General features: G+C 47.1%; 1 protein-coding gene across 3 annotated transcripts in view; it reads right to left on the bottom strand.

The window, feature by feature from the left end:
- The window catches only part of LOC147255253 (leucine-rich repeat and fibronectin type III domain-containing protein 1-like protein), a 308,907-nt gene that overhangs the window by 183,223 nt on the left and 98,184 nt on the right, over positions 1-27,500 (bottom strand). For 2 of the 3 annotated variants that reach the window (XM_086217018.1, XM_086217017.1), the window contains exon 2: positions 22,349-22,472. The exons of the other annotated variant lie outside the window; for it this stretch is intronic. The gene's annotated coding sequence lies outside the window, so the exon portion shown is untranslated. The remainder of the gene's footprint in view (positions 1-22,348; positions 22,473-27,500) is intronic. 3 annotated transcript variants of the gene reach the window in all.

Genomic DNA, 27,500 nt, shown 5'->3' with positions numbered 1-27,500 from the left:
GTGGATGGACAGGACACACACACACACACACACACACACACACACACACTGCGGTAAGTGTGGTGCACTGCCTGTGTGGGCGGCTACGATGGAGCCGGGGCTGGATCAAGTAGCAGTCCCACGCAGGGCTTGAGAGTGAATTACATTCCTAAACAGCTTCATTAGGAAACGCGTCGAGGGCTCTGTGGCGAGATATTTCCCTCCTCCCTGGACGTGAGGGACAGAGACGGACGAAGTGACAGCAGAAGGAAGTGAGGTCAGTGGTGAAGCAGCGTGAGAGTTTTAAGAGGCCAGCAGAAACATCTCTCAGGCTTCTTCATTCACGCATAATTAATGAGAGAATCCACCATCTGATATCAGAGACGAGGAGGAAGACGATGGCGGGATAATGATCAGTCCGCCGCTCCTCAAAGCCTCCGCCGCCTCCTATCCCCCCTCCTCCTCCTCTTCCACCACCTCTTTCATCAGGAAAAATCTCTCATTTGTGCTCGTTTCATTCAGTTTCCTCTCTTTCACCCCAGAGGACTGTCCCATACGCTGCTATCACTCGCTTCCAGCTCTGTTATCCATCTTCCAATCGGTTCCTTTCTTTCTCTACCCCTCCGACTCCATAACCAGTCTTCTCATTCCTCCATCCCGTCTTTCTGGCGTCCTTCTATGTTTGCCCTCCCTCCCTTCAACCATCCATCTACAACGTTCCTTCTTTGACCAGCATGTTTTCCTCACATTCATCTCTAATCCACACCATTTTGTTGCTTCCTGTCTTTCTCCTTAGCACGCCATCATGGCCGGATAGTTTGAAGAAGCAATAGGAACTGACTAAATATCCGTGGAGTGATTCATCCGTCTCGTTATCAGACTCACTAGCACATTTAGAAAATGTTCTTTACAGAGATCCAGCACGGACACGTGCGGTTCCAGGGATGTACCTGACCCTCGCTGATGTAATCACGTCCCCGCGAGCTGCTGTGGCTCTGCTGCTGTGCACCACGGACTTCTTTTTATTTATTGAATCTGCTCCATGCAGGGTTTTCCCAACCTGACTGGAAAGCAGGCTTCCTTTGTTGAAAATGCTGGCAACACCACAAATGCTTTCATGGGCCAAATCTATTGTGTTGGTGTGGTCGCAGGCTAACGTGTCCCAGCTCACACGTGCGAGGGGGCAGCAGGGGAACGACGCATTCCTCTCAGAGCGACCGAGGCACCCAACGGATGGCTGGACGCTTCAGTCCAGGAGCCAAACGACACCGGCACTCCTGATCCAGACGCTGAGTTACAAGTAGCCTCCACTGGTCTCATCCTGAATCTTAGCGGGCAGCAGTCTGGTTTGGAGTAACTGGTGACTGGGCCTGCTGAGGTGGAGTTGTTCATCTTTCCCTCCAACACAGCCGGGGCCCAGAGGGGGCGCTCCGGGTCCTTGGGTGAAACACAGCAGTGAGTGTGGTTTAACTTCACGGGCTTCAGAAATGCTTCAAAGGCAAAATGGCCTCTAAGTGCTGATAATAAAGACTCAGCCGCCTTCGCTGTGACGGCAATGATCAGTCCACATGACCCGGTTACTGACTCCATCAATGCTCACAAACATCTTTCCAATTTTTGAATCTTGTCATGAAAAAATCGGCTTCTAATCCAAGTATTCCAACCAAAAACAGATGCTGCAGGTTCTCCTGCGGGTAACCGGAGCCGTTTGTACTCTTCTGCTAGAATTTCATTTGGTCAACTCCAGTGTGGGGGAAGAAATTTAATAAGCAATGATTCAGAATTGAAATGTGGCTCATGTGTAGCGGTAGATGGAAGCCTTAACTTCAGAGAAACCAGCGTTTGGCGTCCCACGAGTCCTCCAACCTGCCACTGAGGGAAATTAGAACCTGTAATATTAGCAAAGGAGGAGAATGCATTGGAAGTCACATACATACAGTATATTATTATTATTATTATTATTATTAAGACCTATTAAAATCATTTCTGAGAATCAGTGTAGGAAATGTTTGATAGAATTTGGAATTTACACTGAAAAAAAGTTCCAATTTTTCCCACCTGTATGTGGCCTGTTTGTAGTCATGTTAGGTTTTTAGACAGAATATAAGACAGAACTCCTTCAGAAATACTTCCTGGTTGTGAAAGGGGCGGGACCGTAGGAAATATTCATCATTTATATATTTATGCCATTAACAGATTATTTCAGTTACTACAAGCAGCAAACCTTTTTTTTCTGCAGTCTAGATTTCCATGATTGTTGTAAAAGCTTGTGTCTGACTGCATGAGAGGCTGAAGACATGCGAGTGTACTGCTGTCAGTGGGATGGCGCCGTGGCGGCAGCCTCACATGCTCAGCTTCCAGCGTTCCACCAGATATTAGAAGCTGCCGTGATCCCGTTCGGGCACAGGAGCAATATTGAGGTCAGTGGTGGGTGATGAGGTCCTGCTACGCTCCCCTGCTTCCTCGCTGGCCCTGCCGTGGCGGTGCAGAGGTCTCTGGTGGGGCCTCGGCTTCATTACCTCATTGCACACACCTGAGGGGGTCTGAAGGCCCAGGGATGGATGGACAGACGGATGGATGATGAAAAATGTATTTTTCCCTGAACTGCACTTACAGTGCTGCGGTCGGGCGAGATGGACAGGTACGGAGGAGCAAATCTGAATTGAATCTTGTAGGTGGTGGCGTCACTGGTCTCTTAGCTCACAGAGAGCTTCTCCTCAGCACAGAACCTTCAGGTCGTCACTGCAGGAGCTGCCGGGGGTCACCACTTTCAAATAAATCTAAAAACTGTGCAGCCGGTCTTGGTGATCCTGTACTGCTGATCATGTTCTTCTAATCCACAACAGAACAGCACAAAGAAACTTGTCATTACGTGGTGGAAGAAGCATCCCATTAACAATGAGTCGTTTCATCATTTATGTCCCTAATTTAAGCCGTAATTAGTTTGAGGGATTTAGACTATTAAAGTGTGAGCAGATAAGGTGCATTTCAGTGGAATGGAGGTTTTTCTTCATCGTGATGATTGTTAAATCCTCACCAATTCATCAGACAGCTCATCAGGCTGTTAGTGCAGCGGAGACAAAAGTGCAGCTTCACTGGAAATGAAGCTCTTCAGCTGCAGAGCAAAGAGCCTCCTATAAAGTAGAGTGAGCCCAGATGTGGGGGGGGGGGGGGGGGGGCATTAGAGAAAATAATGGAAGAAGAAGTAAAGCGGTTTAATGAGAGGAGATGACAATATAAGTGAGGAAGAAGGTGAGTAGATGGATGCAAAAAGAGGAGGCAGGAGACTGAAAGGCATCCCTCATGTCACACCTGCTCCAGTCCTTCTGCTTCAGCTGCAAACCTGTTTTTCCATCCCCGTGTGAACTGAGGCGGAGGGTTTTTACCTGCCGGGCTTCTCAGGATTTTCTGTCTTGATTATTTTAGGGGCTACGATCGGTGACCTCCACAGTCAGCCTCAGCTGCCTGTCATCTGTTTCAACTAAGACTGACACTTATAAAATAATAATAATAAAAACCTTAAATTACCACATGAAGATTGGCCTTTTGGATTTTTCATCAGTCGGAGAAACTCGAACCTTCCTGGCAGGCACGGTTCTACAGCAGCAGCTTCCAGAAGCAGCAGCAGCTTCTGTCCCGGCTGCTCGGCCAAACTACCGGTGCTCCACCAGCGAGCAAATGCAAATGCAGCAGAGGACATTCAGGGAGGACCCATGTCTGTTTGTCACATGTGAGATTTCTTCCTTTCCAACACAGCCCTGTATCCTCTTACATTTTAATGTGTACTACTGCAGCCTTCATCTGCGAAGCAAAGCAGAAACAACCCTTCTTGTGAGTCTCATCCAATCAAACTCAAAGCAGCAAATTGCTTCTGAGGTTGTGAGCATCAAGAGCAGTGTGGTGGATTGGTACCGAGGTTTTGTTCTGATTAAATATGCAGGATGACAAGTAATGTGTTTTCAAACGGTGTAAAAATTAGAGTGGGGAGTTGAGAAGGCTTAAAATACACAACACAAGTTTACAGGGGCAACAACAAATGTAACCCTTTGAGCACAACACTGCCTCCACTCAGCAGCAGCATCTGAGCTAACAACAGCACCAACACATCAAATAGCATCATCAACCCGGCATTTCAGATGAGAGGCAGGGAAGCAGCTGGGAGGATGTTCACATTAAAGGCTTTTTAGGGTAGAAATGATACAAAAAGAAATGAGTGGTTGATTGACGCGACGAGGACACACTGAATCCCGAAGACGGCAACAGATAAAGCCTGTAAGAGCAGGGTAGTAAAGACCAGATCTCCAGGAATCCACCTCAGCAACAGCCCAGAGGGAGTCAAAAAACAAGTCATCTGCATTTTCATGAAACAGCTCCACTCCGGAGGACGCGCTGCTATCAAGAGCTGCAGTCACAAAGGCTGAAGGGGCCATGCTGTCCAGCCGAAGCTCCCTTCCACCTCTGGGGTCCAGCTTTGTGACCAATGGAGGGACACCTGACTGGGGGACGAGCCAGCATCAACGGGCCACCGTCAGGCACAGAGGCAGAGGTAATTCACTCCACTCCCACATCTCACAAACAAGGGATGTTCCACCCTGACCTGCGGGGGAGGCAGCGTATCTTCTGACATCTAAACTGATGTCAGGATTGTGGGAGGGGCCTGGCCAGATGTCAGGGGTCAACCTGGACAGGTCGCCAGTCCCTCATGTGCATAAACAAACATTCACACCTGTGGGAAATGAATCCTGGATTTGAACCCAGAACCTTCATGCCGAGAGGCCTCAGCGCGAACCACTGCACCACCAGGTCCTGGCCTGTATGTTCATATTCTTATGATTTATGGAAACAGATAAACACATAATGAGGTCACGTGACTGCCCTTGACTGTGGCATCATAATTACGCTGTTAATGAGGAAATTAATGAAACAATGTAACATCTCAGTCACGTGAAGGTAACTCGAGGACAAACACCTCGTTTCCAGGTGAGAAATAACAGAAAAATGAGCCTCAATTAGAGAAGCAAATCAATGAAGCAAGTTCAGTATTCGTGCAGGAAAGTGCACACAACAAATTAATTACAGAATAGCGAGGTAGCAGGCTGCGGCGCCAGACCTGCAGCTTGATTCACTCATCGCCAAATGAGGTGTCAGACTGAGGGAAATTAATCAGCCTGTGTTTTGCTTGCAGGGCAGCGATAAGAGAGAAAATGACCTGTTTCTCTTTTCTTTGCTGCTTGTCTCACCCACTGTTTTCTGCAATGACAAGTTGAGTGACAGGCTGAACAACGTGTCTCACACGGGTGATGAGCTGAGCTTCACGGAAGGACCTGGCAGGACGGTGCGGGAGAGTTACAGGCCGTCCCATTCAGACTGCAGGCGCATCCCTTTCTGCTGCATGGATTGGTTTGTCTCTCAATGAGCGCTGAATGCATTCATATGACATGGAGCTGCAGCATGCTTTTATTTTCATTGTCATTTAACTCTTTGTTATTTCTCCTGATAAGCATGAAGCTTCTAAACGTCGTCAATGCCAGAGCCTACAAGGTGTTGGATCTTTCTGACCAAGAGCTTCACAAATGTGCAACTATTACATGAAGACTAGTTGTAGATACTCTGTAGGGAGGTGATCACCTGAGCAGGTTCTGCTTGTTGGTCACCTCCACTCTAGTGTGTGTGTGTGTGTGTGTGTGTGTGTGTGTGTGTGTACGATTTCATCCTCCACATCAGTCAGGATCTGATTTAACTGAATGGAAGCAGTCAAGCAGCTCAGGCTTACATCTCCTTTTGTTTGATGGCGTCCGACTACGTGGTGTTGAAGAAGATGAAGAAAACGACAGCAGCCTCCGTTTGTGTACATTTCTGCCACATCAGCAACTCAGTGAGGGACGAAAATAAAATCTGTGCATACAGTTTGTTTCTAGAGCTCCCGTGTGTCCATCCATCATCCATCCATCATCCCTCCAGCCATCCTTCCAGCCATCGTCCATTCATCCCTCCATCATCCATCCATCCATCATCCCTCCCTCCATGTTCTCCCTCTTCTCCTGTTGAGGGTGGTGGGGGTGGAGCCTATCCCAGCAGCCTCCCCCCTGGACAGGTCACCAGTCCATGGCAGGGCCAACACATAGAGACAGACAACCATTGGCTCTCCCAGCCACGCCTACGGTCAATCTAGAGTCTGGATTAACCTGGTCCCTCTTGATGTCTTTGGACTGTGGAGGAAGCTGGAGTACCAGAGAGAACCCAGCAGGAACAGGGAGAACATGGAGACTCACCCAGAAAGACCCCGTGCTGCAGCCGGGGCTCCACCCACAACCTTCTTGCTGGGGGGGCCATGTGTGTGTGTGTGTGTGTGTGTGTGTGTGTGTGTGTGCTTGTTGGGTGAACAGCCTCATGGCCGTAAGCCTTCCTTATGTGTTTGGGGTCCATGAAAAATGCATAGAGGAGGGCGACACTCAGCACTTCTCCATGATTGTATTGATTTCCTAAGCAGCTGCTCAAACTAATATGTGATGGCATTAATGCTTGATAAATATTTATGATGACTATCACTTTACACACCCGAGGAGGTGTTCAGACACACTCTAATCTTTAGACACACACACACACACACACACACACACACACACACACACACACACACACACACTGACAGCAGTGTTTCTTCCACTTCAGAGGACATTACATTGACTCACTGCACATTCATTTCCTGAAGACGTACCAGACCACAACCACTACTCACCAAACCGCGACCTGGCTGACCCTGAAGAGCGTGCCAGCTCCTGGGCAACTATGCATGTTGTCCAGTATCGTTCATAGAACTAAAACAAGACTTCAGCCTACAACTCAACAGGTGAGAGACCCTCAACCACTGGCCTTGGTTCTGGGCGTGGTCGTTTGTTACTTCAGGTAAATCATGTCCTCATCCACAACAACAAAGGCATGGAAAAACTTCCATTTTACTGTCATGGCCTGAGAATAATTGACCATCTTCCACCTCTCAAACTGCTTTTAAGCTCGAGGGGAGGGAAGGAGCTCACAGTTACCAGAGTGACTCACTCACTTTCATAGGTGCTGATTAGTTGAAGTTAGCCAGGATATTTGTTTATCCAATCCCTGAGCAGAAATGACTCCAGGGCAGCTGAGGGACGCAACGGTTCAAGGGCTATGAACAAAAACTACATTTTCATGGACATGAGAAATTGGAGATGTAGGATCTGCTAATTCCACTCCAGAAGGAGGTCAAAACTGCATTCAGCGTGATGTCATGGCAGCCTCTTCTTGGCGTCAACCCTGGGAGGATGGCGTTTGCACACTGTCACTTTGCTCTGACCCTGCTGGTGCAGATCTCCTGTTTCACTCTCATGTCTCAACTCTAACAAGTCGTCCTGAAAATGAACGGATGTGACGAGTCCTGTTGGTCAGCCCAGGACTGAGAACATCTTGTATATACCTGCCAACCCCCCCGTCTCCCCCCCAGCGAATGGCTGCTTGTCTTCCGACCAGTGTGTACATGTCAGACATAAAATGTCGCTTTCTCTTGTGCTTGTTCGATTGTGTGTTAAGCTCATTTCACAGTGCAGTAATTTACATGTGAATGGAACGAGGAAACAAAGAGCATGTGAACATGCATTAATTTCCCAGTTTCATGTGCGTGCTCATGCTGAGGTGTAGTTAGACGCAGAGGGAGCATACGAAGCAGCCCAGTGCGAAGCAGGTGGGGTCACCACAGGTCACTCACCACATGCTAAAGTTCTTCATGTGTGCCTTCATGGAACTTGAGGACTCTCTCACATGTGAATGCTGTGATTTTCTCCCTGCAAGTTCAGCTGACTTTTTAGGAGGGGCAACGTAGAGGAGAGCCGGTCCAGTCTTCGGCCCTCTTGTAGCACAAATATGCTCACCTTGTTGTTCAAAGTAACCCTGAAAAATACATTCCTACTGTCTTCAAAATATGCAAGAAAACCAGTCTGCAGATGAATGACATCCAGACGAGATGATTACAAGCTGAGGACTCAGATGAATAAAAAGCCTTGTGACAGCTTCTGCCAGGGAAATGTGACATAAGAGAGGAGTACAGTATGGGAGAAGGTAGCAGACGGTGGAAGTAACTTGGCGTCAGGATCGCAACGTCCTCCTGTCTCGACTCCACTTGACAACGCCTCATGCAAAGGCCAGTTGTTTATGTAGGTTTTATGGTGGACTTCTTCATGTCCGGTGTGGTTTGCTCTGACAGCGTCAGCAGGCTGAGGCTGGCTCGTCTGCTCGCTACCGTTTGTTGCAGCTGTCAGTAAACGTGGTCTCAGTTCATAACCCGTTGGGACAATTGTACGTGTCGCTGAAGTTACATTCATTCATTGACCCCCAGTTTAGTCGGTGTACCCAACTTGCTGATGTGTGTGTGTCATTCTCCCCATCAATTACTCTAAAATTACTATCAAATATTGAAAAAGTGGTGAGGTTTCAATCCCCTGTTCTTCCTGTCCAAACCCAACCTGAATCAGTTGAACATTAAAGAGTACGAGATGAGACTAACATATTTTTTCACGTTCATAACATTCTTCCTCTTGACAGTCAATACAGTGTAGCTTCTTTTGTGTGACACAAGTCAAAGCCTAACCAATTTTTTTTGTACTGTGGCAGCAATACACTTCCTTCTTTTCATACATGTACAAAAATAGAAAATGCTATTTAAATAGAATATATATTCTATTTAAATAGCATTTTCTGTATTCATCCCACACGCATAAAATGATCAGCTTTCTTTGTGTTTGTGCAGCGTCACACACACAGCTTAATTACTTCCCTCTCACAACTCTGTGCATCGGCTCATCTGATGGGCAACGACACACAAACGCACACTTGGAGCAGATGGTTGCCCTCCTGGATGCTTAGCACGCTACCGCTGCTTCCGTTTCAAAACACAAGACATTAAACATGTTCACAATAATAGCTCTGCTACTGATGACACGCCAGATCAACACACACACACACACACACACACACACACACACACACACACACACACACACACACACACACACACACACACACAATTGTTAGGTTGATGCCAGCTGTTCTTGTGTGTGTGTGTGTGTGTGTGTGTGTGTGTGTGTGCGTGTGTTGTTGAAAGAGTTGATGTCTAAGTCATGTATTTGTTGTCACACGGGCCACATGGACGAGCGGTGACTGGGTGGACCTGCCAGAACACACATTCTTTTGAAAAGTTGACTGGAATCAAGTCAGAATGCAAATGGCGAGTAGCCGCCATGTTGGAGAATCATGCTCATGTTCTCCTCATTTGAGAAGGTGTGACAGTGAATAAACAGAACGGGTCGGGTCTTTAGGGAGGATCAAGTGTCAGTCTGACACTCGTTCTTCATTTGGCGTCACTCTAACAACTGGCGTGCAAACATGTCACCGTCACGGGGGTCACAGTCGTAGAGACGGAGGGTCACGCTGAAGATGGAGGACGAGCACAACAAGCTTGAGATGAAAGGTTTCTGGCAGAAGTTTGGAGCAGGTGGTCCTGGATGTGATTACTGGCTCTGTGTCCGGCTACAAATTGGGCCCCACCGGTTAATCAGCCGGCCAATTTAATCGGCCGATTATGGCCATCGGAGCACAACTGGTAATCGGCCTAAAGTCAGCCAACTGGTGCCAATTTTAACAGGTAATTTTCAGTACTTAGATGCCGTTAACATGGTGTTTTTCTCAGAAATGGTGCCTTTGTGTATCCAGTAGGGGGCGCTCCACAGCACTCCTCAGAGTGAGAGGGAAACAGCGTCTGGTCCTGAAAAGCCAGCAGCGCCTGCACGCTAAAACAGAGCAGTTGGCCTCAATGGTGAGTTTATGAGAATGAGTTTGTGAAATAAAAACCAACTTAACAAGTTTAAATGACGTGCCTCGTAGCGTCCGCCACGCTTCCCTGATACCATCAGTCGAGCGTGACATGATACGTTAGCAAGCTAAAGAAAGCTAGGATAGCCTAGCCTAAATATTAGCGACCTCACTAAACTGGTTAACCGAGTCAGTCACGGCACCGTGGATGAAGTAACGATAACGTTCCAGTACCTCAGAGTAACGTTACGTTTCTCAGGCAGCTGCTGCCACCAGACGAGGTCAGACCTGCTCAGCGGCCAGGACTGTTAGTTGCGTGTGGCGTTGAGGAGGACGAAGCCTTTCTGGTGGAAGTTACAACTTGGAGAACGCAGGTGGAGAGGACAAACAAACCCTGTTCAACCAGAGGCGTTCCTGAGGCTGTGTCCTCCTGCCTGTCACCGACACGCTCATTGACCTCCTCATAACACACGGGGTCATGTGATACACACCACGAACAGACCGCCATCAGTTCTACTGCAGTAAAAGTGTCACTTTGTTAATGCTGACCCTGTCAGAGACGTCTTTGTGTTTGCTGAGAGGATGGTGGGCATCGCCCTCAGGTCTGAATCTTTGGAGCAAGAGTCTGGAACAACAGTTAACCCTTCAAAAGCTGGTATTTAGAATTTTTTTCGTATGAGAAGATGAACAACAATTAATGGGTGGATTTATCCGCTCCCTGAATATTTCATTCTGTCATCCTGAAATCAGCATCCGCCCCCAAAAGATGCATTCTGGTCAGGCCCTCGTCATGAATCACTCAGGTGGTTAAACAGGAACTGAGGTCAATCCTTGTGATTCGTTCACTGCGGGCTGAGTTTCCCTGACGAGCTTGGGATGCACACACAAACCCTTCAGGGTGACTGATGCATTCAACCAACGGCAGAACGCTGTCCACTCCCCCGGGGGACTGCATGTGACTGATACTCCTCAGTTAATGATCTTCCAGTTCATTAGCTTTCCTCCTTCCTCTTTAAAGTCAATGAACTATACAGTTGTCTGGGAATAAACTTTTTATTTTTCATCATAATTCATGCCTGCTGTTTAGGATTCTTCAATTCCACAGCTATTTAGATCTGTAGCATTTAATTGATCATTCTGGAGCCAATTTGGAGCGGCTGACTTTACTGGTTTGTTCTAAAAGTCGTTTCGTTTTTTTAGCTGTTCGGCTTTGAAGCAATTTCAAGCTGCTGATAGCATAAAATCTGTTTAGTGATGCTGCTGATTAATCACGTGGAACTGAGAAGGCAGGAGAGAGAACAGAGGGAGGAAACTACGACAGAACGTGGTAGAACGAACACACGTGCTTCAGCTTGGGCTGTGAAATGCCGCATGTTTCCGTTGTTCTACAATTGAGTGTTTTAGAACCTTCAGTCACAGTTCTAGCTTAAACAGGTTTATACACACACACATGTATATATACATATATGTACATGTGTATGTGTATATATACACATATATGTATATATACACATATGTATATATCCATATATGTACATATGTATGTGCATATGTATGTATGTGTATATATATACGCAGGCACACACACGTGTGTATATATATATACATGCACACACATATGTGTGTATATATACACAAACATATATATATATATACATATGTATACATACATGTATGCACATATGTATGTACATATGTGTATATATACATATATATACACATATGTACACATCCATATATGTACATTTGTATGTACATATATGGATGTGTATATATACATACATATGAACCTACACACACACACACACACACACGTATGTGTCTTCACACACATTCAGAAAAACAAGAAATATCCCATTGAAGAAGTCGCTATCTAAACTTCAGTTGCAAAGTTTTCCTCCAGCTTCAGTTCCAGCAGTTTCAAGTATCGTCAGTCAACATACTTCATACTTCATACTACATACTTCATACTTCATACTACATACTTCAGTTCGTGCTGGTGACTCACTTTACACAGAATCTATTTGTTTTTCTTCCGCTTGGATCTGACAGACTACAAAGAAACAGAAAGTGGTGGAACAGGCACCTTTCAGTCACCGACTGATGAACTTCTAAATCCAAGGCTTACCAGGAGTGGACAGGACGGCACGCTAACCTTCCATCTTTGGTTCCATTGCAGGCTCGTGCAGCTGATATTGCTGCTGTGCGAAGGTTCTCTATAAACTTGGCCTGCACGCATCAAGTTTGTGAATAATTAAAGAAGTAAGTTTGACAGCCTGGTTAATGCAGTTTGGTAGGTGAGATTATATCAGGCTCTCTGGAGGCACAGCAGGAGCCAGCCTTCATCTGTAAGCCTCAGTGAATGTCCTCAACGCTGCCGAGGGAGATGTGAGGGAGGAGCCAGGAGGAGAGACGCTATGGTGTCCTCAGACGCAGCAGGCTGGAGACATGCGGAGCATGCCAGCATCACATAATAGCAATGTGTCTCATCTGTGTCAAAGTCTTCCATGCAAACCAACAAAGACCCCCTGCCGGGTGATCTTCATTCCACTAGGAAGAGAAGGATTGTGGGAGTTTTATGAAAATCACAGTTTGGAGGTGCTGCTTTATGCTAAAAAATAGTTCTGTAATCACCAGTAGTGAGTGTGCGTGTTAAACACTGCTCAGCTACAACAGGGACTTGGAGCGCACAAGTGCTAATTGCATGTTGCTGGATAAAGTTTTCACTGTGACACATGAACGGGCTTTTTAATACTGTCGTCGGGATAGAACGCCCAGGTTCTATGATAATCAAGTGGGACCATCTCAGCCAGGTAGAACAATGTTGGTTCTAATCTATTTTCACACCTTCGTGTGTCCGCCTCCTATCCGTGCTCGCGTGTGCTCCTCTCTCGCTGGTCACTGGTCCAGGTTGTTGCAGCCCTGGGCTCACACGCGGAGGGAGGCGCTGAGCAGAAGTCCTCTGCCCTGTGGGGGTTAATGGAGATCTCATCTCTCAACTCTGCCATCAACAAACTTCTGACCTTTCATAAATGCTCTTTGTTCAGACATTTGAAAGAACACCGAAGCTCCTTCCAGGAGGTGAATATGAGGCCGGAGGAAGACAGACGGGATGTGAATGACACCGGGATTTGCTGGTTGACACTTGCTGGCGAATGGTCGAGCTCGTCACAGAAGCTGTCGGCTCCTGGGCAGAATTCTAGGCTGTCAAGGCCAGTGATGACAAAAGCATTAATGACAGACAAAAGTCCTCATGGCCCTGCTGATGTGGTGGTGAATAAAGGTCGACTTGGTCAACCCTGGACCTCAAGGTTACGGCAGTGTAGAGTCGAGAGACTAGGCTGTCCCGTGCAACAGTTGCCTCCGCACCAAGGGACAGAGCCGAGGACTTCCAGTCAGCACACAGCACAGGGAACAGAGCAGCTAGCTGCTAACAAGGAGCCAACTACAGAATCAAACGACTCATGGGCAGAATAGTGTCGAATGAAACTCTTACATCTGTTCTGACGAAACCACAAAGCATTGCTGCTTTTATTTTGGAGGCAAAATTACTGCACGAGAAGTGATTTTGTAAGCAACTGTTGCTCAGTGGGACATTTTGAGTAGACTATTTTCAAAAAGAGTAAACTGAAGAATAATCAGATTATACTCTTATGTCAATTCGGACAATGAGTCAAGTCAGATGTTCCTTCAAGTTTATCTATGACTTGCTTTCACAATTCAATTAGAAGGTCGGAGAAAATTACCTTTAGCCAAGAAATAAATCTATGAAGGGTACAAGTTTTATATCATGGCCACAAAATAAGAATTTCTCTTTGCGTCCACTCCAAGGCTGCCTGGGATCGCCGTCTGGTTGTGTTGTTGAGCAATGTTGAGAAACGCCCTGATCATGTGACTGTCAGAGCAGCTAAATCTGACTAAAGGGAATGAAGAAGGAAGTAGAAGAAAGGAGAGAAAAGGATGTGGACACGAGGAGGCACGTGTGTTCACCTGGAGCACCGCCGCCGTATCGATTGCTCTTCCTGGCAGAAACGTCCACATTAGCAGAGGGAGGCGGCGCAGTGTGACCTGTTTACAGCTGCTCCCATCATACACACACAGGTCATGTATGCAGAGATCTCTCACAAACACACAGCAGGAGAGGAGATCACATGGTCTCTCTCTCTCTCTCTTTTTCACACACACACACACACACACACACACACACACACACACACACACACACACACACTGTAGAGTGTATACTGATGCTGTGCAGGCGCATGTATGCCTGAGCAATCTGCTGACTTCCAGCTTCCTGGTGCTCCTATATTGAATCTCCCACACAAAGTACAGTAAACTTTTTTTACTGCTGAAAAATCAACGATATCTGAACTTCAACTGCATTTCATCAAATAAATTTACCATGAAACACAAGCAGCTTCATGCTGTTGACCAGTGTTGTTGCAGTGAGGCGGAGTCGCGGTATCAGCGGAGGCATCAGGTGAAAATGCTGAACAGGCTGGGGTGCTGGGGTGCTGGAGTCACAGAGAGAGTAAAACCTGCTGCAGGGAGCATCACATCTGATGGTATCTCAGTGAAACAGAGGAGGAAGGAGTTAGCGCCCGCCCCTCTCTCTGCGCCTCCATCCCTCACTCCTGCTCTCCTCTGGAGCACAGCCACTGCTACACATGAGCGGCAGAAAACTGACCGAAGCCAGAAACTCTGTGTTTATTCCACATTCATCCGGGAAGACTTAAAAATGGCAACATGAAGGTGACTTGGGTGCTCAGAGTAAACCGAGGGGGAAGATAAAAGAGTGATAGGAGGAAGACAAGAGGACAAGACCCTTGATGCCATCGAAACCAATGGCATCTGCCTGAGATCAACAACTGGAGTCATCTGTATTTTCTTGAGGGCAGCAGAGCTGCAAAAGCAAGAAAGATTTAATCTGACCTTCTGTGGTTTAAATGGTGAGTCACTTGTATGGCAGAAGGACGCATGATTCATCCACGGGAGCCATGACGGTGACCCCTGCACTTTGCTGGCTCACCTACAGTACGGCTCCTATTAGGAAGGTTCAGGAGACATAAAAGTTCTTTGTGGTTCTGCTTTAATCTGTACAGTAGCCACCACCACAGCCAGAGCTGAAGATAAGAGCTTCCTCTCTGGGCTCAGGATATCTTGTGGGCTGAGACACAGAGCTCATTATGCTTCTATTAGATATGGATGCCTTATCGGCCGCAGCAAAAACTGCGTCTTTAGCTGACAAAGCATGCGAAGCACGTCACCGTGCCGTTGCATCATCCAGACCTCATCTACAAAAGAGCTCTTCCTCTGCTGAGGGAAGATAAGTCAAGTCCACACAGCAGCGTCACTTCTGGGGACTCCAGAGGTCATGTGACTGAAGGTGATAGCCACGATAGCACCACGGCTAACTCCCCTGACTGAGCATAAAACCCTGTTCACGCCTGATGCGACTCCTGGGAATGATTCCCAGATGTCCATCAGGTCCCTGTGCTACCATTTTAGGTTCCTGGTCATCGGACGCCTCCTTCCCAGGACTGTGGCCAGGAAACAGGCAGGCCAAGACATTTGTAGTTGAGCCAGCAGCTTGTGATGCAGGAATGAGGGAGAGGGGACGACACCACCTCAACAGTTAACCACTCCTCATTTCGCTATCTGCAGAGTGACTCAGTCCATCTAATAGAATGCTTCTACTCTTAATTATAAGTACCATGCTCAACGAACAGTGGCTACTTCGACATCAACTCGACTGATAGCACACAAAGGGTGAAAACTTCCGCTGGTTTTCTTGACTCTCACTCAGCATGTCAAGGTGCCCGCTCAAGTGTTTCTTGTGAGGAACAGAACGTTCTGTTTCTCCAAAATGCCAATTGTACCCTTGAGACCCAACAGACGTGTAGGATGCATTTCCTCCATCAGAGAAGGGTTAAAAGCAGCCATTGTTTGGATGTGCGTGCAGCAGGGGGCTGGAGCTGGGACCAGCCATCTGTGACTGGCTGGACGGGGCTGTGTGCTCGTCCTCTAGGGCCCCCACACGAGGCCCTTCAAAGCACTTTCCTTTGAAAAGGAAGCTCTGATGATGAAGCTTCCAAATCTTAAAACAGGAAATAATCTTTGAATATCCAGCAAACTTCAGACCAAATGGAAAAACAATTACGAGGCCAAAGATGCAACCAATGGGGGTGTAAATACGAACCAGTCAGATCGAAGGATAATGACTGATAGTGGTTAGTTCCTCTCTCTGCATCTGCAGTTTTCCTCCTGTCAAACGGAGTGTAAACAGTTTAGCTTGCAGGGACTTTGATTTGTGTTGTGATTCATGTTCTGTGTGAGCTGAAGAGAGAAGAGTTGGAGGGTCTACCTCCACTGATGAGAGAGAGCATCGTAGGAAGACCAGAGACGCTCCTCCCTGGGTTTATTCCTGGCTGACCCTCCAGCAAGGAGAACACACTGACTCACTCTCTGGCCACAGATGCACGCACACACACACGTGCGTGCACACACACGCACACACACCATGCATGCACGCGAAAGGAAGGAGACATAAAAGCGTTATGATCAGAGAGGAGTGCCTCCAGTGCGCCCCTCTCAGGCCGGCCCAGCGTGGGTCTGTGTGGATGCTCTGCAGAGTTTTGTAGAAATGACTGAAATACACTTTTATGTGGTAGAAATCCTCATTTCTGGTATTTCTGGTTTGGTGGTATTCCAGAATGCTAAAACTCTGCTGAGAGGGGACAGACAACATCACCCCACTCAGCCGCCAACTCTTTGAGGCAGACAAGCTGTCAATCAAAGCACTTCAAGACTTGAAAAAATACAAAAACACATTTGCAACTTTGTCATCAGCATCGATGACCTGGAGCAACTGTGGTACTCATGACAAACTCCTATCAGGACAGAACCAGAGGGTCGGAACCACACAGCCCAGTGACTTTCCACTGTACGCCGAGGGAGGGGCGAGCAGACGCTCTGCAGTCTTTTCACCTCAGCATGTGCATCCTACCAGAGGACAAAGCATGCGCATGAGACAGAGACACAAGGTGCTGGTGCTCATGGGAAATGCAGTGTCCCACTTAAACACAGAAGCGCCACTGAAAACTACAGACCTCAGAAAAAAGACCAAAGATGTTTCCTCTCCTCAGTTTGTGCGCAGACTTGAGCTTTTGTTGTCCGTCTGTTTGTGTCTGGTCTGTATTTTATTTATTTGTGTGAAGTTTCTCTTGAGTGAACATGTTTTATGTATGTGAGCTTTGTTTTGAACACAAGAGACTGTGTGTGTGTGTGTGTGTGTGTGTGTGTGCGCGAGTACGTGTGTGTGTGTGTGTGTTGCTCTCCTGCCTCTCTGAGCACAGTAATTGTATCATAATTATTATTCATCATGGACCCCTTGATTGTGGCACTCTCCACTGATATTATATTATCTACTGGTGAGAAAGTGATGGAGGGAGAGAGAGAGGAGAGGGAAATACAAAAGCAATCAATGAAGAGCTCCAAAGACAGAGGAGCCCAGAGGAGAAGAAAAATAAATTTGTGAAAAGGAAGAATGAGATGAAGGGAAGTAGGAGTGTGGTGTGTGCCCCCCCCCCCCCTGGCAGACAGAAAAGATCGCAGGAAATAAACCGAGATACAACATTTAAACGAGAGACAGTGATGGCACCAGCAGCAGCCAGCTGCCACGTTAGAGGCGCTCACAGACGAGTCAGCAGCTTCAATAAAAGGGCTGGAATCAAAATGTCTGAGGGTGTTGAGCCCGCAGCCACCAGCCAGCAACTGATCCAGGATCAGGCCTGACAAGGCAGGCAAAAAATAAGAGAAACATGAGAGGACTCCTGGCCCATGTGAGGGGTCCTCGCAGATAGGAGGGGTTATCTTCAGTCACATCCCACTTCGCCGTCTACAGAGGAACATTAAGCAGAGACGCAAGAGGGAGGGGTTAAAGGTCAGACGGGAAGAAGTGGATCACACAGGAAGAGGAGGTGAATGTGGTGTGATTCTTCTTCCTTTAGCAGACGCAGATTCGGGTGAGACGTGATGAATGACTGATGGCTCACAGCTCCAGAGATCTGAATCACAGTAAGACACTTTTCGGGTTTCCACGCTCTGATGTGTTCCTTGGAGTGAAAGAAGCCCAGAGGAATGAAGCCACGTCCGCCGCCGCCACAACCATCGATCAGGCTGTCAGCTGTCGACAGGGGCTTTACATCCAGACTCTGCTGCTTGAATGTTAAAGCCAAGGATGGTGTTGGACTGAGGGCCTGTGATTTCAGCTCACTGCATTTGGATTGAGGAGCAGGTTTCTGACAGCAGCTGGGTCTGCAGGGACTGAACTGGTACCACAAAGGGTTTCAGACCACATAGTCCCTCTAGGTTCAGTGTTCGTCAGACAAACTGCGATCACATGACCTCATCAGCTGAGGTTCATATAAAACAGTAACGATGGAAATGTTTGGGAAAAGAGCAGGACGAGCTTTGGGCTACTGACCTTCGCAGGTCGTGATTCCATCCATCATCCATCATCCATCCATCCACCATCCATCATCCATCCATCCACCATCCATCATCCATCCATCCATCATCCATCATCCATACATCCATCCATCATCCATCCATCATCCATCCATCCATCATCCATCATCCATACATCCATCCATCATCCATCCATCCATCATCCATACATCCATCCATCATCCATACATCCACCATCCATCATCCATCCATCATCCATACATCCATCCATCATCCATCCATCATCCATCATCCATCCATCCATCATCCATCCATCCATCATCCATCCATCCATCATCCATACATCCATCCATCATCCATACATCCACCATCCATCATCCATCCATCCATCATCCATACATCCATCCATCATCCATACATCCATCCATCATCCATCCATCCATCCATCATCCATCATCCATCCATCCATCATCCATCCATCCATCCATCATCCATCCATCCATCCATCATCCATCCATCATCCATCCATCCATCCATCATCCATACATCCATCCATCATCCATCCATCCATCATCCATCCATCATCCATCCATCCATCCATCCATCCATCCATCCATCCATCATCCATCCATCCATCATCCATCCATCATCCATCCATCATCCATCCATCCATCATCCATCCATCCATCCATCCATCATCCATCCATCCATCATCCATCCATCATCCATCCATCCATCCATCATCCATCCATCCATCATCCCTCCATCATCCCTCCATCCCTCCATGTTCCCCCTCTCCTCCTGTTGAGGGTGGTGGGGGTGGAGCCTATCCCAGCAGCCTTCCCCCTGGACAGGTCACCAGTCCATGGCAGGGCCAACACATAGAGACAGACAACCATTGGCTCTCCCAGCCACGCCTACGGTCAATTTAGAGTCTGGATTAACCTGGTCCCTCTTGATGTCTTTGGACTGTGGAGGAAGCCGAGTAGGTAGTGATTCCTTAACCTGTAATTTGGATTACCAGTCGTTACACAGTTGCTGTCACACACGCCAAAGGCGCTGACATCATCTGGTGAAACAGCAAAAGAAACTAAATGGAACTGAAAGCAACTTGGCCGACAGCTTCTTTCACATTTCCTAAATCTTCAAGGAGTTTGCATCTGGTTTCCAAATTGATTTTAGCTCAGCGGCGTGAGGACGGAGGTCACCCCTCGTTCTCCCCCTCCGGTATATTTGATGACCAACAGGGAAGGAGGCAATCAAAGAGAGAAACTCGGGTTCCTCAGCTTTGCAAAGAAAGACGACGCCCCCACAGGAAGATGAACTGACAGGTGGACGATGCCAGCTGGGGAAATGGATGAGTTACACGCTAATTTCAGTATCTTCCCTGTAAATACTCGACATCGTTCGACTGTTAGAGCCACCACACGGACCAACAAGCAAGGACTAATCGAGCAGATGTTGAAATATAATCTGACGTTTTCTACCTGTTAGATTTAAATGTTGTCTCTGATACTTGTGCTGTTTTGTTTTCCCTGCTGAGAGACTGTGGATGTGAATGAGCACCCTTGTTAACTTCAGGTTGGTTGAATTTGCTATTTTATGCTAATGCTCAGCGTTCAATGTTCCCCTGCCCTTCTTCAGCAATTAAATAATACACAATACACACATACCACAAATGCAACACTGAATCATTTGCATGTTATAAAAAAAAACAGGGTATGAAACATAAAAGGGCTTGTTATTCACGACGGAGGCCTGTTCAACAGTGGCCTATTTTCTTCGACAACAGCATGTAATCACATTTTAATCTTGAGTGACTCATGAAGGCATCATGCCAACTAGTTTACAGGGGAGGAGTTGTCATCTCCACTGTTGCCATGCCAGCAGGGGGACGATCAGGTTACGAGCAGTATTTCCACTGTTCATGAGTGTTTTTACAGGGTTTCATCAGCAGAGATTCAGTCCTGCTGAAACTGAACATGCGCGGAATATTCTGGAAAAACGGCTGTAGCGAGCGATGTCGGAAATTAGAGAAAGATCTGAAATATTTCACGACTGAATCCCTTAGAGGACGCTATGTCACCCCCCCCCCCACACACACACACACTCCCTGATTGGCTGAGAGTTCATTTCATCCCTCTGTTCTGCACTAATCAGATGGAGATTACAGAAACACACACAGTGTGAAACTGCTCCCTACGGGTGGTGCACTCACGCCGTCTATTCTCAGAAGTAATGGAATGCAGTCATATTTTCAGGTCATGTGTGTGTGTGTGTGTGCAAAGCAGAAAGACTACCAATGAGAAAGAGAGAGGAAAGAGAGAGAGTGCTGAGAAAGGTCTCAGAGGAGCAGAGTCTCTCCCATCATGCTGATGTTTAATCATGATAATAAGCCCCCCTCCAACACACACACACACACACACACACACACACACACACACACACACACACACACACACACACACACACAAAAACAAGTGTGATTCTCTCCTGCATATTAAACACTGTCTGAGGCAAAGTGGCCCTCTGGGAGTGACTGCAGACTGACACTAGGAGGGACCGGGGCCGAGTCACTTCCTGGACCCCGAGTCACTGTGAATTATTTAAAAAGACAAATCTACACACAGAAAACCAGATTTCTCAAACCTCCACTGCTCCGATCCGTCGTCCTCATCTAAAATGCCTCGCCAGTGCTGAGGGTGTAACCTGACGTGTTTTCACTTTGCGGGATTAATCGCATTAATGAGTCAACTCCTATTCTTTATTCAATTCCATCCACCTGCGCCATGAACTGCAGCCTCAAGGAACATCTAGGATGTACGATTGTGAGCTGGTGCAGCGGGGCGTGCAGAGCACAGCCAGCGTGGCTGCTGCGTGGCTCGTCCGGCCTGTTTCAGCCATAAATTGTCTTTTGTCTGGGACCTGCTGGACTGACCTTTTGCCATCGTTTCATTTTAATGTCCCTTTATCATAAACCTTATCATCACTGTTCTTGCATGGACTGAATTGAGGAACTTTAGAACTGAAGAAGCTTCCTGGATGAGAGGCAAAACGTCTTCACTCACAAGAGGAGAGTCCAGCTGCCTATTTTGATCATTTTTGAGAACTTGCACAGACTCGTATTTTGTTCTTGCAATGTTGCTTTTGTGTGATTGGTCAGATTCTTGAAAAGTTGTCTTTCTCTCAAACTGCTATGCAATTTGTTTTTCAAACAAAAGACAAAGAATAACTTCTCTCTCCCTCTTAGCATTCTTCCTCCCTGATGATTTTACTAGCAAAGGGATTTCCATTTCAAGGCTCCCTCTCCTCTTTCAGCTCCTGTTTCGAACCCCCGGATGCTTCTGTCATACAAAACCAGATCTCTTTTTATGGACACAGGAATATTTCTTCTGTCTATTGTCCGGTCACTGCAGCTGTGACCGCTACAATCCTCTTAGCACGCTTTTTCTTGAATACTCACACTGGTGGTGATGCAGGAATTGCAGCTTATTGCAGCTTAGACTGTTGCTGCCATTGTGAGTCAGTCTGGATAAGTTAGCTAAGTGCTTCAACTGCTCAGCTGCAGTGGGATGTGAGGCCGGTGTGATGGCTGTGTGGAGTCAGAACAAGTGGACGAAGGCTGGCTGGTCATGCTAGTTGGAAAGCTGCGGTTCTGAGAAACGAGTTTATGTAAACTCGTTCAGATGCAGAGAGGAGCTAACTAGCAGGAGAACAAAACAGATAATTATGCTCGTAATGCTACGCAGTCCTCACCAGATCATCCAGATCCAGTCTAACATGCTAGCCTCATAGTGCACGAGCTTTTTCAGGAACATGGCAACATCCCTCCTCTGGCCAGTCCCACGACCCCACAAATGAGTCCGAGACCACCTATTGACTCCAAATGCTTCCAGACCAGCTTTCTCACCTTACGTGACCTGAGATTTATGAGACTAGAAGTCATTCCCTCTATCGGATCAAATCGATGATTATCATTTAGCAGCTGATTGTTTTTTTTTTTAACTTTCAAACCACATCAAGTTGTGTCACATGAAGTATTCCATTATGGACAACCTGCCTGAGTTTATTGGCGAAGTCCTCGGGTAAAGGCGCTCCTTTTCAGGGGAAATTCCCATTCCAGTCACATCAGCAGCCTGGGGGTTACACAGGGATGACAAGCTAACAAGGACACCCTTCTACACCTGCAGAGAAGCCCAGAAACGAGAGGGGAGAAAGAAGAAATGTCAAAATGTTGCATCATTAATTCACTGGTATTCTTAGTCTCTGTCTTCTGTCCTCCCCTCACTTCCTTCCCTGATCCATATTTCCTCCCCCACGTCTCCCCCAGCTGCTCCAGCTCTTTCTTCCTGTCGTACACCAAAAACAAGGGACTCATTGGTAGTTCAGCATGATGGAGGCGCTTATTTGCAGGAAAAAACAAAAATATGTATGTTTGCAGATAAATCACATCCATCTTTTCTAAACCGGTTCTGGTGCCTGGTCGTCACACAGTGACACTGTCATGGCCGCCAGCGTCTGAGAAAACACCAGGAGCCCTGATGAGTCACGGCGGCAATGAATCCATGTAAACATGAGATACTCAGAGCAACCGCTGCCGCTGTGAGATATATATATATATATGTATATATATATATATGTGTGTGTGTGTGTGTATATATGTATATACATATATACACACACACACATATATATATATGTGTGTGTGTGTATATATGTATATACATATATGTGTGTATATATGTATATATACATATATACACACATATATGTATATATGTATATATATATGTGTATATATACATACATATATACATATATATGTATATATACATACATATATACATATATATGTATACATATATACATTCATGTGTTCTCAACAATCAATTGTGGGATGACACAAAATCATTGCTTCTATTTGAAGAGAGGATCAATCTTGATATGTAACTGATATGAGCTGAAGAAAGGGGGCGCAGACAGAAATGTAAAGATGCATGTTTAGGTGGCCTCATTCAATGCAGCACATTTTCCTGAGTCAACAGCACAACTCCTGTCTTTTTCCACTCGTCTTTCCATGCCTGTCACTCCATCCACCTTGTTCTCTTTTTCTTGGAAAGCATGAGGATCGGCTAAGTGATGTCACTGATGTGGTTTTTCAGCCACAAGACACAGAGGAACTCCTGAGCACTGAACATCTCACTCTCACTCCATGCCGCTGTGCCAACAAGATGCCTGGAGAGGACATTTTCCCCTCAGCTCTCTGTCAGGGTGGTGTGGGTGTAGCGTAGGTGACGGTTCGCCTCCTAGGAGCCCGAGGAATAGTTACATCATATGACACGGACAAATTCAGAGGAAGAAGTCCTCTCCTCTCAATGTTTCCACCAGAAAAAGACTGGCTCCAGGCCTCTGAGATGTACCTGGCTTTACTTTAGTTAATTCACTTTGTGGCATCATAAAATGCAGAAGGCAAATCAAATGCGGTGATAAAATGCAGCGGCAACAGAAGAACAAACACAATTTGTGCTGCAAAGATAAACGACACAGCAAGGCAGCGTGAAATAACGCAGCCTTCAAGACAGAGCGACAGCTGGGAGGGTCCAGAGAGGGCGCAAGCAAAGTAGTTTGGACACCTGAAAACAGGAGTTCTTGGGTCAACTAGGTCGGGTCCAGTCAGCATCCATCTGACCTTTCATTCCAGTGTAACTTGATGGTCGGGCTCCTGGACGCCGTCCCCTGCATACACGGACCCCAGGAGGGTCCAGAAGGGGCCATGGCAACAGCTTAAAGTGGCTCCTCCAATGACTTTGTGAGGCTGAGGTGGGCTGGGCTTGGATCAGCTGACCATCAGCTGGGATGATCACGCCATATAACCAGCAGGCTCGTAAAAACAGATGATTGTCCAAAAGAAAGAGTCACATGAGCAAATATTCCACCTGTTCCTTCCCTTTATGATCAAATGTTACGATCTGACTTCAGGTTTATTGTCCACAGCTCACAAAACACAAAGAAACAGAGCTGTCCTACTCACACACACACACACACACACACACACACACACACACACACACACACACACACACACACACACACACACACACACACACACACACACACCAGTGAGGCTGTGATACAGAGGGATTATTGGAGTAAGCTCATTCACATCATACACACTGGTTTCAGGAGGTTTTGTGTGGTACAGAATAGTCTCCACTGTGTGTGTGTGTGTGTCTGTGTGTGTGTATGTCTGTGTGTGTGTATGTCTGTGCGTGTGTGTATGTCTGTGTGTGTGTGTATGTCTGTGTGTGTGTCTGTGTGTGTGTGTGTGTGAGCGCGCCATCCTTCCATGCATTTGTGCATTCCTATCGTAACACTGAACACTTTATGTAACTCCAGGTTTCAGATGTGTGACATCAACAACTCATGACACGCTTCTTTGAATGAGAACATTTGTAGTTTGTGATGATGTGAAGACAAGTGGTTAATAAATGGGAAAGTGTGTGTTCATTGACTCTGTTCAATGAAGTGTGTTTGCGTGTGTCTAATTCATATGAAGACACGTGAAATAATCTAATCCTAAAGTCAGTTCAAGTGTGACATCGATGCGATGCAACAGTTCACGTGCTGTATGTTCAAAGCTGCCGTGAAATCTGGGCTCCTTTCAAGACGACGCCGGTCCAGGATGTTACAAAGAAGGGAGCTTCTTAGCTTTCAGAGATGGTAAAGAAAGTAAAACCTCATTTAAAGGGGAACCAACCGAATGAGATTAAGAGGAGAACTGTGTCAGCAGCAGTGAGTGAGCGAGCAGGAACATTCATTCTGGGTCTGGCTCTGAGGTATGACCCCGGTCCAGAGGGGCGGCTCAGGTCCACTCTCCCAAGTGATCAACATTCAGTAAAAACTAAGTAGAGGTCACATTCCTCGATTTACATCGAGATAATAAAAGTCCTCGTTCACATGTTCCTCCATATTATGTTGCTACCTGGAGAGCTAACAACCAAGAAATGTGGGCGTGTCTTCACACCTGAACTGTGACAACGTGTACGCTTGCCCTCTCTGTCACAGGAGCACCAGTAAAATTAATCTGACTTGGTATTGAGGTGTCAGTTCTGGTGACATCATCCGGTCGCAGGCTCATTGTAAAGTTTCAAACACCAAACATTGTTGTGTCTGAATCGGATGTCAGGACCAGGCAGCAGCTGCTTCCTCCCCTCTGTCAGTCACGTCAGACGTCCCGACCTTCAAGAACCAATTTTCAGTCTTTGGCTGAGGAGGGCAGGTCGACCATCACGGGAGTCTCGCTTTCTTAGCTGGTTCTTCTGTGCTCAGCCTCTCCTCAGCCCAGTGTCCACAATTCTAGTGTGTGTGTGTGTGTGTGTGTGTGTGTGTGTGTGTGTGTGTGTGTGTGCAGGTGAACTGCAGGGTGGTTGTGTGTCTATGTAAAGCCCTTTGAGTTACGTGTTTGTATGAAGAGCACTTTCAAAATAAAGTTTGAAAGTCTGCACCTTCCAACACAAGCTTTGATATCCGAGTGTCACATGACCCTAAACCGCCTGAGAAATGCTCCGCAGGCCTGAATGCTGATGTAACAGCGACGGCCGGACAGCTGGCAGAAGAGAACACAGTGCGCCGACACAGACGCGCCGATCAGCTGATGTTTGACACCTTACAAACGACCAAGATGTGAGGAGAGCAAACGCTTCACCTGGAGAACGACGACATCTTCCTACGTGAGAGACGGCAGCTGTCAGACACGTGAAGGAGCTGTTGCACCTGCGGCAGGCTCCTCCCTCCCTGAGCACGTGTACAAGAGGCTTGAACGGCTGCAGGTCAATAAGGCCGTTTTAGTCAGCAGCTTTAATCAACCGGCGCCGCTGAGAAACAGGATCTGCCTGACTGAGTCGAGCAAAGCTGCGCACAACATGCAAGCACATGTTCACGGGCAGCACCTCAGGAGAGATGGAAACGAGGGAGGCTGCTGACCTTGACTTTCAATCCTGATCCCACAAAAAGTTCAACAACACACAGCATCAGCACCCCAGCAGCATGCTAGCACGGCCAGCTGCCGGCCCTCAGCTGCACGTCTCAGCTTCTCCAGCAGACCAGACCAACTTCAGGTTTCTCTCTCTTCAAATGTAGATTGTGAGAGGAGAGCAGCTTCCATCGATCCATCCTGGCTATTCTACCTACATCCTGTGAGCCTCTTTAATCTGCTGACTTATGGAATATACGGAGTGTTTAATACACAGGCTCGGGGTTTGTTCTCGGTGCATTGGGGAGGCTAACCCTGCCAGGAAGGAGGGAGGGTGGGATTAGTCAAATCAGTCCCACTGGATTCCTGTCTGCGTCACTGGAATAAAGACAAGAATGACGAGCGAGTGAACATGTTGAAGAACACTGAATTCTACTGGGAGAAATCAAGCCCGATGAGGAACGCCGGCCGCTCCGCGGGACACGCGTTCCCAGTTGCAGCTGTGTTTCTTGATTTGAACACCCCGATATTTCAAATCAATTGAATACATTTCATCACGAAGCTTGGAATCAAAGTTGAAACAGAAATCATTCATTTTCAGTGTCAAACTGATTTTTGTTGTTGCCGATGCGTCGGCTGTGTCTGTCTCACAGAGGCGGCGCCACCATCAGGACTTTCCTCTAATCTCCTGTGTCCTTGTCTGCTAGCAGGCGCCATCCATCCTCCGTGTCCCAGGCAGCGCTCGGCTGTCAGCCCTGACTGATGCTCCGGTGTTTGATAGTGCTGTGGCTTGATTGCTAGGGTCTTGTTATCTGTCACCAAGGCAAAGGGGAAACTCAATCTCAGTTTCAGTTTCCCCGGGCAACGCCCATCGCCAACGAATCAACACGTCAAGTGGCGCCACTGTCGTGGCGTTCAATCCAACGAGCTGCCATCTGTCAGTGTCTGTCAGCGTCCGTGTGAGAGATTCACCACATGCACACGCAGTGGTGTGTGACATGGAGAGTGAGTGTGTGAGAGTGTGTGTGAGAGAGAGTGTGTTTGTGTGTGTGTGAGTGGTGTGTGTGCGAAAGAGTGCTTGTGTGTGTGAGATGGAGAGTGTGTGTGTGTGTGTGAGTGGTGTGTGTGCGAAAGAGTGCTTGTGTGTGTGAGATGGAGAGTGTGTGTGTGTGTGTGTGTGAGTGTGTGTGGGTGACAGAGAGTGCTTGTGTGTGTGTAGTGTGTGTGAGTGTGTGTGTAA

This window comes from Aulostomus chinensis, chromosome 10, assembly GCF_037954235.1.
Source record: "Aulostomus chinensis isolate RoL2024-O1b breed Wild chromosome 10, RoL_Achi_v1.0, whole genome shotgun sequence".
Taxonomy (NCBI): Eukaryota; Metazoa; Chordata; class Actinopteri; order Syngnathiformes; family Aulostomidae; genus Aulostomus; species Aulostomus chinensis.
This window is presented reverse-complemented; position numbering and strand designations above follow the sequence as displayed.